General features: G+C 43.7%; 1 long non-coding RNA gene across 1 annotated transcript; it reads right to left on the bottom strand.

Moving 5' to 3' along the window:
* Positions 1–1,107: 1,107 nt before the first annotated feature.
* On the bottom strand, positions 1,108–8,762 carry LOC109525138 (uncharacterized). Its single transcript, XR_002170086.1, has 3 exons — positions 8,546–8,762; positions 7,972–7,975; positions 1,108–1,117 (listed from the first exon to the last, which is right to left on the bottom strand). It is a non-coding gene; the product is annotated as an uncharacterized LOC109525138 (long non-coding RNA).
* Between the last annotated feature and the right edge of the window lie 246 nt (positions 8,763–9,008).

The raw sequence follows: 9,008 nt of genomic DNA, 5'->3' as shown, positions 1-9,008 counted from the left end.
TCTGTCAGCTGAATAGACAGCTGGCAGAGGTCACCGCGAATCACAGTATGAAGGTAACAAGAATACATAACGCGCATCCCTGTCGACGTTTTCTTCCCCCGAGTTCCTTTGCAGGGATTGGATTGAAACCGTTTATTATTTTTAGAAGGAACAGGTGAAGGAAGTCAATACCTGGTCTCCCAAAAAGATGCCTTCCGCAAGCACCTCTGTCAGTTGGAAACTTGAGCCGTGAGGGCCCACGAAAATGAGGTCTGTGGTTTCCATGTAGCCTGTCCTCGTGGCTGGTGTCATTTTTGAAAGACACAATTAAGGTAGGGCCGCGAACCAGAACAGGGAATATTGAAACGACTACTTTGAAAAGTGTTTTCTTTCCAAGAGGTGGTTTTTCATTAGCGGTTCTGCCACTCTGGACTGTAAACAAAGGCTAAATCCACCATCCAACGCCCCAAAGCGATTGGCTAAGTAGAGCATTGTTTCTACACCGTGAATGGAAGGCCGTGTACTTAACAACATGCCAAGCTCGAGATGAAGTTTTGCTAAGTCCAGACGACAATAAATTGCTTTCCGTCTCATGCTGTTACTTGACTTTCTCACTGCTAAACCAAAGTGACAAAAGGCTCATTATTGGATTGGTGCTGAGGGGAGCGCAAGGAGCTAGCAACCTCTGCTAGGCTACTGTGGTGAAGGTCCAGGCTGGCAAACTAGGACCTAAACTCACAAAAACATCTTATATTACACATTTGAAATGATCAAGAACACATCCAACGGTAATTTATTCAAAACGAACACAAATTTAAAAAAAAAAAAAAAAAAACCCTTAGTCAATAAAACATGTACCTGCTGTCAGGCTATTGAATAGACGGTCCTGAAAACCTGGATTCACCCCCACTCACCCATTTTTTAATATGCTTATATTTATATTTTCTATGTATTTTTATACTTTTTGTCTTCTACTTTCTCCCTTTCATAATTTTGCTGCTGTAAATTGGGAATTTCACCATTGTGAGACAAATAAAGGTTTTCTTATCTTATCTGCTTGACAATCAATAAAAGCACTGACAGCGGACAAGTGGCGACTCAATAAAAAAACTGAACCCTGATCCAAAACTGCGAATTTCTCCATTGTGAGATAAATAAAGGCTTTTCTTACCTTATCTTAAAATGGGTTCTGGAACTTAAAAAGTTTTGGAACAGCTGAATTCGGCCAGTTGGTCTTTTATATGCGCAGGTCAATATTGAAAACGAAAATGCAGTGATTCGGCTTTGGGAGCTTCATTTGCAATCAGGCAGCAGCTATCTGCGGTGTCCAAAGATTGACCGTATTTGAAGGAATCTTTTGCCAGTCCTCATAAATTACCTTGATGAGCTGTGTGATTATATGAGGCAAAGAGGTGGCTCGGGCAAATTAAGCACATCTATTATACACAACACTGCATAATATACAGCCTGCTGTTGAAAAATACACCAAGCAGAGGGACAATCATATCTGGATGAAGTCTTTGAAATAGATCAGGGAGAGAAAAAAAAAATGCAAGCTCACGAATCAGCCAGAGAGCCAGTGCTAAATAACAATAGGAAGATTTCAACAAAGGCATACAAAAAAAAAAAAAACAATGCGAACACTAATTTCCCCCAGACAAGTTGAAACTCCACCAAGGGGGAAACGGCGTGTTCAAGGAGCAACGCTGCGGTTACATTCGACCGCACAGCTACTTGATGGTTTGGCCAACCATCACGTTGTCTGTGCAATGTATTATAAATGAGGCGGGCAATTATCACGCTAAAAGGATAAGAACAGGAAATGACTGGAGGAGCGCGCGGGACGGCGGAGTTGATGAGTTGTGAAGACCGTTACAGAAAATGACAGCTGGAGAGTGGCCGACGTTGATGGAGTCTTGGGGAGTGGGTAATAACTGACGGGACAAAGATTACCCCCAAAAAACGGGCCAGAGGACAAAAGAACTAGGACACACCTTGAAATGAGAACTAGCGGTAGTCTTAATTTGTCGCTATTCAGATAGTTCTGTACTTCATCCCGTTTGGGGGAGGGTCTTGACTATAATCCTGCTCCAGAATGGGATGAGCGGATGAGTTTAGTTTGAAAGAACAAGAAAACAAGACGATGAATTGTTTTGCTGTGCTGCCACACGTGTCAGTTAAAAAAAAAAGAGTAACACTTGAAGGAAGACATTTTGCTCGCACTTAACAAGAGAAACAATCCCAAGGCGTCGACAAAACTGTAAAGGTGTTTTGTCACATTTTTACCTCTTCACGAGCACTCTTAACGAGTTCGCGCGTTCTATCGAGGCACCTTTTTGCTCCCGCAAAATGATTTTATTCTCATTTGCGTGGGTCCAGCATTCTTGTTTGTTTTAGGAAGGCAAACAGCACCGCAACCGTGGCAGATAACGGTGGGACAAAATGTTCATATCTTGACGTAGCATAGCCGTGTTTACGTTGCTACACGGCAGCCATTTTAGGATTCACTTGGTGGACAATACAAAAAAACAAAAAAAACAAAACAATCAAGTGAAGACGTTACTGCAGGCTTCACTTAAGTGTACCCGCTGCTTCGAAACAACAATTGGAGGCTTGCCACGAGCAAAGAAAGGCTGCTAGAATTTTATTAGTCACTTCTATTCCGCCCCACGTATCAATCTGACAGTCCGCCCAATCTAGAGCAACCTGAATTAAAGATGACGCTCGTATCGTGGCCATCATTGTCATCTGTCAGGCGGTTTTGCCTCTGTACACGTCAACTTCACGTGGAACCTTCATAAAACCGAAACAAAGCTTTTCGGGCAACTCGGATACAACCTTCAAAGTTGTTTCGGCGTGCTGAAAATTCAGCTTCCCCGTCCATGCTATGAATCAATCGTGCTCAAGGACACAATTCTGTCGTGACAGTGACAAGATTGTCAACTAACCCGCGTGACAGTGAAATAGTTGAAAGCAGGAATGCTGGTGAGGAGGACTAAAAAAACAATAAATAAATAAAATAAGCTGGCGTAATAAAACTTTGGGAAAGTCTTTTGGAATACCTCGACTTGATCGTCTCGGCTTCACCGCATCTGTCGCGTTGCGCTCGGCGCGTCAAGTCGACCGCTAACATTTTTATGCGGGGGAGCAACGGTGATGAGTAGCAATTCCCAATTGCACGTCTGGAGTTTGAATTCATTTTCGATCTGTCAGCGCTGCAACATGCTTCAAGTGATTTGCAGACATGAAATATTTGTGCGCTTCACTCGGCGTGTTTATTGCGAGAAGCGAGACGGGTAATTGCGTTCCGCCTGCAACAACAGCGGCGGCCGCGCTAGACAATCTCGTATTTGAATTGAATCCGAAGACTTCCTCTTCTTTTAAGCAACACATTTCAGACCACGGCTTGTCCTGCATTCGCTTGGATTTCTTTCAAAGGCACAGATGTCTTGAATGGTACCTACAAAGAATCTAAATTGGTTTAAACCGTTCATTGAAAACGTTTTTGAAAACATTTTCGCATTAGCGTTTTGAAAACCATCCATAATTGAAAGATGATCCACAAGACAAAACACGCAACAGATGCCCTATTTTCACCAGCAGCCAGAAATGCTTTTTATTCATCGTTCCAACCAAAAGCGCTTCAACCGACGGAGACGAAACATCACTTCAAACATCCCCTGAAAACGTACACTCATGATCGGCCCTTGGCTTCCGGGATCGCCCCGCGCGCTGCTTTAATCATAGATCGTCGGCCGTCAAAGTTGCAGATGGGCTGGACTGCCGGAGACAGGCGACGGTACTCAAGTGATGACCATCCGAAACCCTTGAGTGTTCTTGTACTGAATCTTGAATGGAAATATGACTTTCTTGGCAGAGACAAGCAGGATGATGACAGGAAGCGTTCAGGGCTTAAATCGTTTCCTGTGTCTCCATCAGTGCACTTGAATCTTTAAAACGGCGGAACTTCTGCCGTTCGCTTTCGAGAAAGCTGAAGCACAAAGCAACGAGCGCAAGTCTTGATGCCGTAAATCCATTTTGAAGGGGTGGATCGAAGGGACACGTGCTCCAAGTAAACCAGGAGAAGCCTGTTTGTGCTTTTATCTCCAGTAGACTTTATTTGTAAAGGCCTCCATTTTTTTTTCCACTGGCTCCTAGTCAACTGTAGAATAGATTTTGAAATTAGCTACCGGTGCTACTGCTACGCGCTCTCGCACTGTACATTCTGGAAGCGATTTTAATACCGTTTTACATTTATTTATGTGAAGCACATTGAATTACCTTGTGTATGAAATGCGCTGTATAAAATAACGCCTCCTTGCCTTGCCTGAATACGTTGCGTGACATATTCTTGAACATCTGCAAGATTTTTGTGTCATGAAAATAACTCTCGGAATCTGTCCACGTAGAGTTGAGAGAAAATGCTCTCGGAAATAAAGTTGGACCAAAGTCAGGACATGTGGACCGGCGCCAGATCTTCTTGTCGCATCTTTGCAGGCAAACAACTTCTCCGCCCGGCGATCGCAGCCGAACTGATTGAACTTTTCAGATCGGATCGCCATTTTTCTGCCAACTTGGGAGAGAACGCTAAAGAGTGAAAAAGTTGCTCCAAGCAAGGGTTTGATTAGCGATCAATCGTTGGAGACACGCTGATGAGGAAGCGCAAGCGAACATCTGCTCATGGGCAGACGGCGGCGTCAAGATTCAGACATGCGTAGGCGCTCTGGCGATGCTTTGAATTTATAAATAAAAGAGAAAATAAAAGGAAACAAATGAATGGATTATGAATGAATATTGAAAGCTACTCTTTATTTATCTTAATAGCTAATGGCGGCTCCCTTTTGTGGGCCTGAGGAAGGAATTTTTTTGGGGTGTAGGTGTTGTTTTGTCTTTTTAGCAGAGACTGCGACCATAGTTGGCAGTGGCCACGAACACGTACGAAAATAAGATAAAGGTGCATCAAACCGAGCTGGCATCAATTGACTCTTTTTCAGTAAATTACTTTTGGGAAGAGTGAGGAAGGATAAAGCGGGTTTGTCACTTACCGTGGGTGTTACTGACAAGATCACCTATGGCTAAAAAAACAAAAACCAAAAATTGTCCTTTCGGCCATTTTCTTACGTGACAAAAATAAACAATGGAAATGTTTTCAAATGAGTCGCCTGATTTTTTTTTTTCCTACCCAGGAGCACGCCATTGAGATATGTTTCCTTTTTATAGAATCATTTTGTTACTCTTCTTATCAATCGACTTGCACAGGGCACTCGTGAGCAACTCACTGACAGCTGTTTTCAGAGCCGTTTCCCGTCCTGCCGGCCATTTTAGAGCATTTTTAATGATTAACAAGACCCACCGAATATTGTTTTCGGACAATATAAGCACCAAACCACTCAATGTAAATGTTCCCCTGAAAATAAAGTTTTTGATTATCTTATTCCATTCTTTAGTAATCGTGTTGTTTTCACGGCACACACCGGTTTCTGACCTAAAAGCAGAGGGAACAAGCTTCTTGTGAACTGGAAGGTGTCAAACAAAGGTTTACTTTGACACAATTATTTTGTGCTTTGGTGACGCAGACACAAGACGAGGAAAGGGGCTTTTTGATGGCAAAATGAGAAGACGAAGGCAAGTCGTGTCTCTTTCGTCTCCACACGCAACAGCAAGCAGCGAGCGACCCCTTTTCATGTCTTTTATGCCTTTCAACCCTGAAACACGTCGACTCAAGTCTCCCTCCCATCAAGGTACTGTTTCCTGGTGAGCTTCTCTCCCTTGTGGGGCACCACCTGTCATGTCGCGTGGTGATGGAGGACCCCAAAAAGCAGGGAGGAGGGAGGGAGCAGGGTGTACTTGACAAATGTATTGAGAAAAACACAGAAAACTAAATCCAAAACAAACAAAGTGCTAAGAACAAAAAGAATCCAACGTATCAAACAAAAAGCAAAAAACGAAGAATACCAGAAACATGACAGAAACAAACACAACAGGAGCAAACAATGACCCGACACTGAGTGGGCGTGCCGGGAGTTCTTTTAAGCAACGAATGACATCATGACCAACAGGTGTGCAACTGCAGGCGGAGCCCTACAGCACCACCTGTTGGCCACAAACAGAACCATGACATCTCTTCCACGCCTGCCGTTGAAAAATCTACTTGACAAATTTCTGCACCAGTGCAAGTAAACGTTTAGATTCCCATGGAGGAATATAAACGTCCATTGGCAGCGAGTGAGCCAATAGTGAAGCTGTCCCAAACCTTCCTGGCAGTATTCAAAACAATATTTCCTGACAACTTTTCTTTGCAGGGTGTCACAACAGTGTTGTCCGTATGTGAAACTTTTCACTTCTTTTTTTGACATTTTTTTTTTGGAAGTCATTGTCATGTGAACGTCACCCTCCCAGATGCCCTCAAGCGATACCCCTTACGGTTGAGTGCTTATCCATATTCCAGCGAGGTGACTGATGTGATTTCACCGTTGATTACCCCCGCTTATCGGCGTGATTGGTTTAGAGCTAGATCAACACGGCGAAACCGCCGAATAGGACGATAAAGAGCGGGCGATCAAAGGTAAACAATGCCTGGATTACGGCGGCTGCAATCAGAAACCAAAGAGGCTGGTTTTAATTATACCGATAATCTGTTGTTTTAACGCCAAGGTCGGGTCAGGGCAGTCGTGGAAGCTTCCGGAAAAGATTTTTTTTTTTAGACGGTGGAACTTTGCAGGATGATCACGAGTGCCCGGCTTTAATTAATGTCCCGGTAACTTCAACCAACAATTGATCTCAGGCCTAAATGGATGTTTTTTTTTCTCTTTCAAAGCTGAGCCCAATCAGATCCATGAACTCACTCGGCCACTTCATCAGCCCAAGTCAGTGTCAAGAGTGACAGTTCGAGGCCTGTCCCGAAAGGTCCCCTTTCCCTTCGAAGTGCACCTTGCCCTTGTGACAAGCGAAGCCTTTTCTTGCAAGGCGAGCCGGCTGGCAGCCCTGCGACATGATCCATCGAGTACCCGACCGCATATGAGAAGCAATCCAAACAGCTTGTCACAGAAAGATATTTACACTTCTCTTTGAACATTATTCACACTAAACTATGTCCTTGGTGGCTAGCGGGCTCGTCTCCAGTCTTGTTTCACTCAGCCGTCTCCCGAGAAGATTGAGAAAATCGGCAAAGAAATGGAAGACAGAAACAAGAGAGGGTGGATACAGAAAACGGTGACTGTTTTTGTCGTTTTGTTTGGATGTGGGAATGTGCTGTGCGGTGTGAGCTAACCAGATCACTTTTGTCGCTCTTGGATAAAATATCCGTTTCGTTCAAATCCAATTCTCAGTGCGGATCGGTGTGAAATTCTGAACATATTGAACACTGTATTGAGTTAGAAACGTGGATGGTGAGTGTTGTGGATGTAAATTTAAAGAGGATTCAAAAGGAGAACGATGACATGGACATCGGCCAAGTTGAGCATTTAATACATTTAAATGAATTCACGCGTGCCTGCTGGCTAGAAATGCTAAGTAGCTTTGTAGCATGGCGCTTTGAGCGCAGTATTTATCCCATCTGTGTGCTGTCAAGTGGCCAAATGTAAGCAAAGTAGGTTTCGAAAGTGTCAAAATATACATATTTACACATCAAAATATTTCACCGCTTCGGGTAAACGATCGTTGACCAAAATTGACGCGAGCTGTTAACAGCTGAATTTTTACAATGCGTTTTTAAACCTTTGCTTTTACCGCGAACATTTTGTTTCTCCGTATCCGACCCGATTTACAAACGGCTTCTCAGGCCTGGCGCCCGATTGTACATTCGTTGCGTCGTCCCCGCTGTTGGGCATTCGTTTGCCCTTGCCAGGCACTTAAAGCCTTTGCCATGATAGGAGAGGAGAACCCACTGTTCCTGGTGCAGTAAATCGCCTTTCAAACGCTCATGTAACTGCTGGTCTGTGGTCAGTTGGTTTTGAAGCCGATGGCTTCGAGCTGCCGAGTGGCGGAATTGACATGACTTGCGATGTATGCGTCCACCACTGAGTGTTTTGGTACTGGATGTGCGCGCGCGTGTGTCTGTCTTCCAGTGCTCCTTTCACTCGGATAGACTTTCCTGTTTCCTGCTGGTGTAAATCCTCTTTCAGTGGCACATCATTAGTCAAACCACAGAGGACAACCCCCCTCCCCCGCACCTCCACCACCTCCACCTCCATCTCACAAGCACCTAAAGCATCTGTGATGCCCAACAGCTGCTGCTGATGTTTTCCTCACTCATAGACCCTTGTGGAAAAATGGTTTTGCGATTTAAGTGGGTTCGCATTGCAATCATCTGAATGCATTCCAAATATGATAATAATAATAATAAGAATAATAATAATAATAAGAATAAGAATAATAATATACCGGTGGCTTAAACTTACTCTTACAATTGTTTTCAACACACTTTAAAAATATGCCAGATTAAAATGAGCACTCTGTGATCTTTCTGGAAGAATTTACTTATAAGATCCACTCACAGTAATTTATTGCGGTGTCTTCTGGTAGGGGCAACTTGGCCACCGGTGGCAGTATAATACAGTCATTGGACTTTTGACGGCTGGGTGTGTTGCGGTGCAATTGTTTGTGTAGAGGGAGAAGAGCAGTGGAGAGAGGACGCATCCCTGCGGGGCTCCAGTGCTGGTGGTGTGTGTTGATGATGTTGTCTTTTCCAGCCTCACCTGTAGTCTCCGTCATGCAGATACAAATGAAAAAGAGTCTCAGAACTTACTGGAATTGACTCAGCAAGCTGATGGGATATTAGTCATTTTCTTTGCAGAGTATAAAGATGATATGCCTGTGTGTATTGTTAAACTGACTGTCTACGAAGATTGTGTTCAACAACACCACAGAGACCCGTTGACCTGTTAGTGGCTTATGTTTTTTTCTTTTATTAAATACACATCATAATTGTCTTTAATTTGACCGTGAACATCAACCCAGAGTGGCATTAAACAGCTAAAAGCCACTATCAAGATTTTTTCCCTTAGTATCTGCCAAACTGCTCCTTTTAG

Source organism: Hippocampus comes, unplaced genomic scaffold (assembly GCF_001891065.2).
Source record: "Hippocampus comes isolate QL1 unplaced genomic scaffold, H_comes_QL1_v1.1 scaffold78, whole genome shotgun sequence".
Classification (NCBI taxonomy): Eukaryota; Metazoa; Chordata; class Actinopteri; order Syngnathiformes; family Syngnathidae; genus Hippocampus; species Hippocampus comes.
Note: the sequence above shows the minus strand (reverse complement) of the source record. Positions and strands in the feature narration are given on the sequence as shown.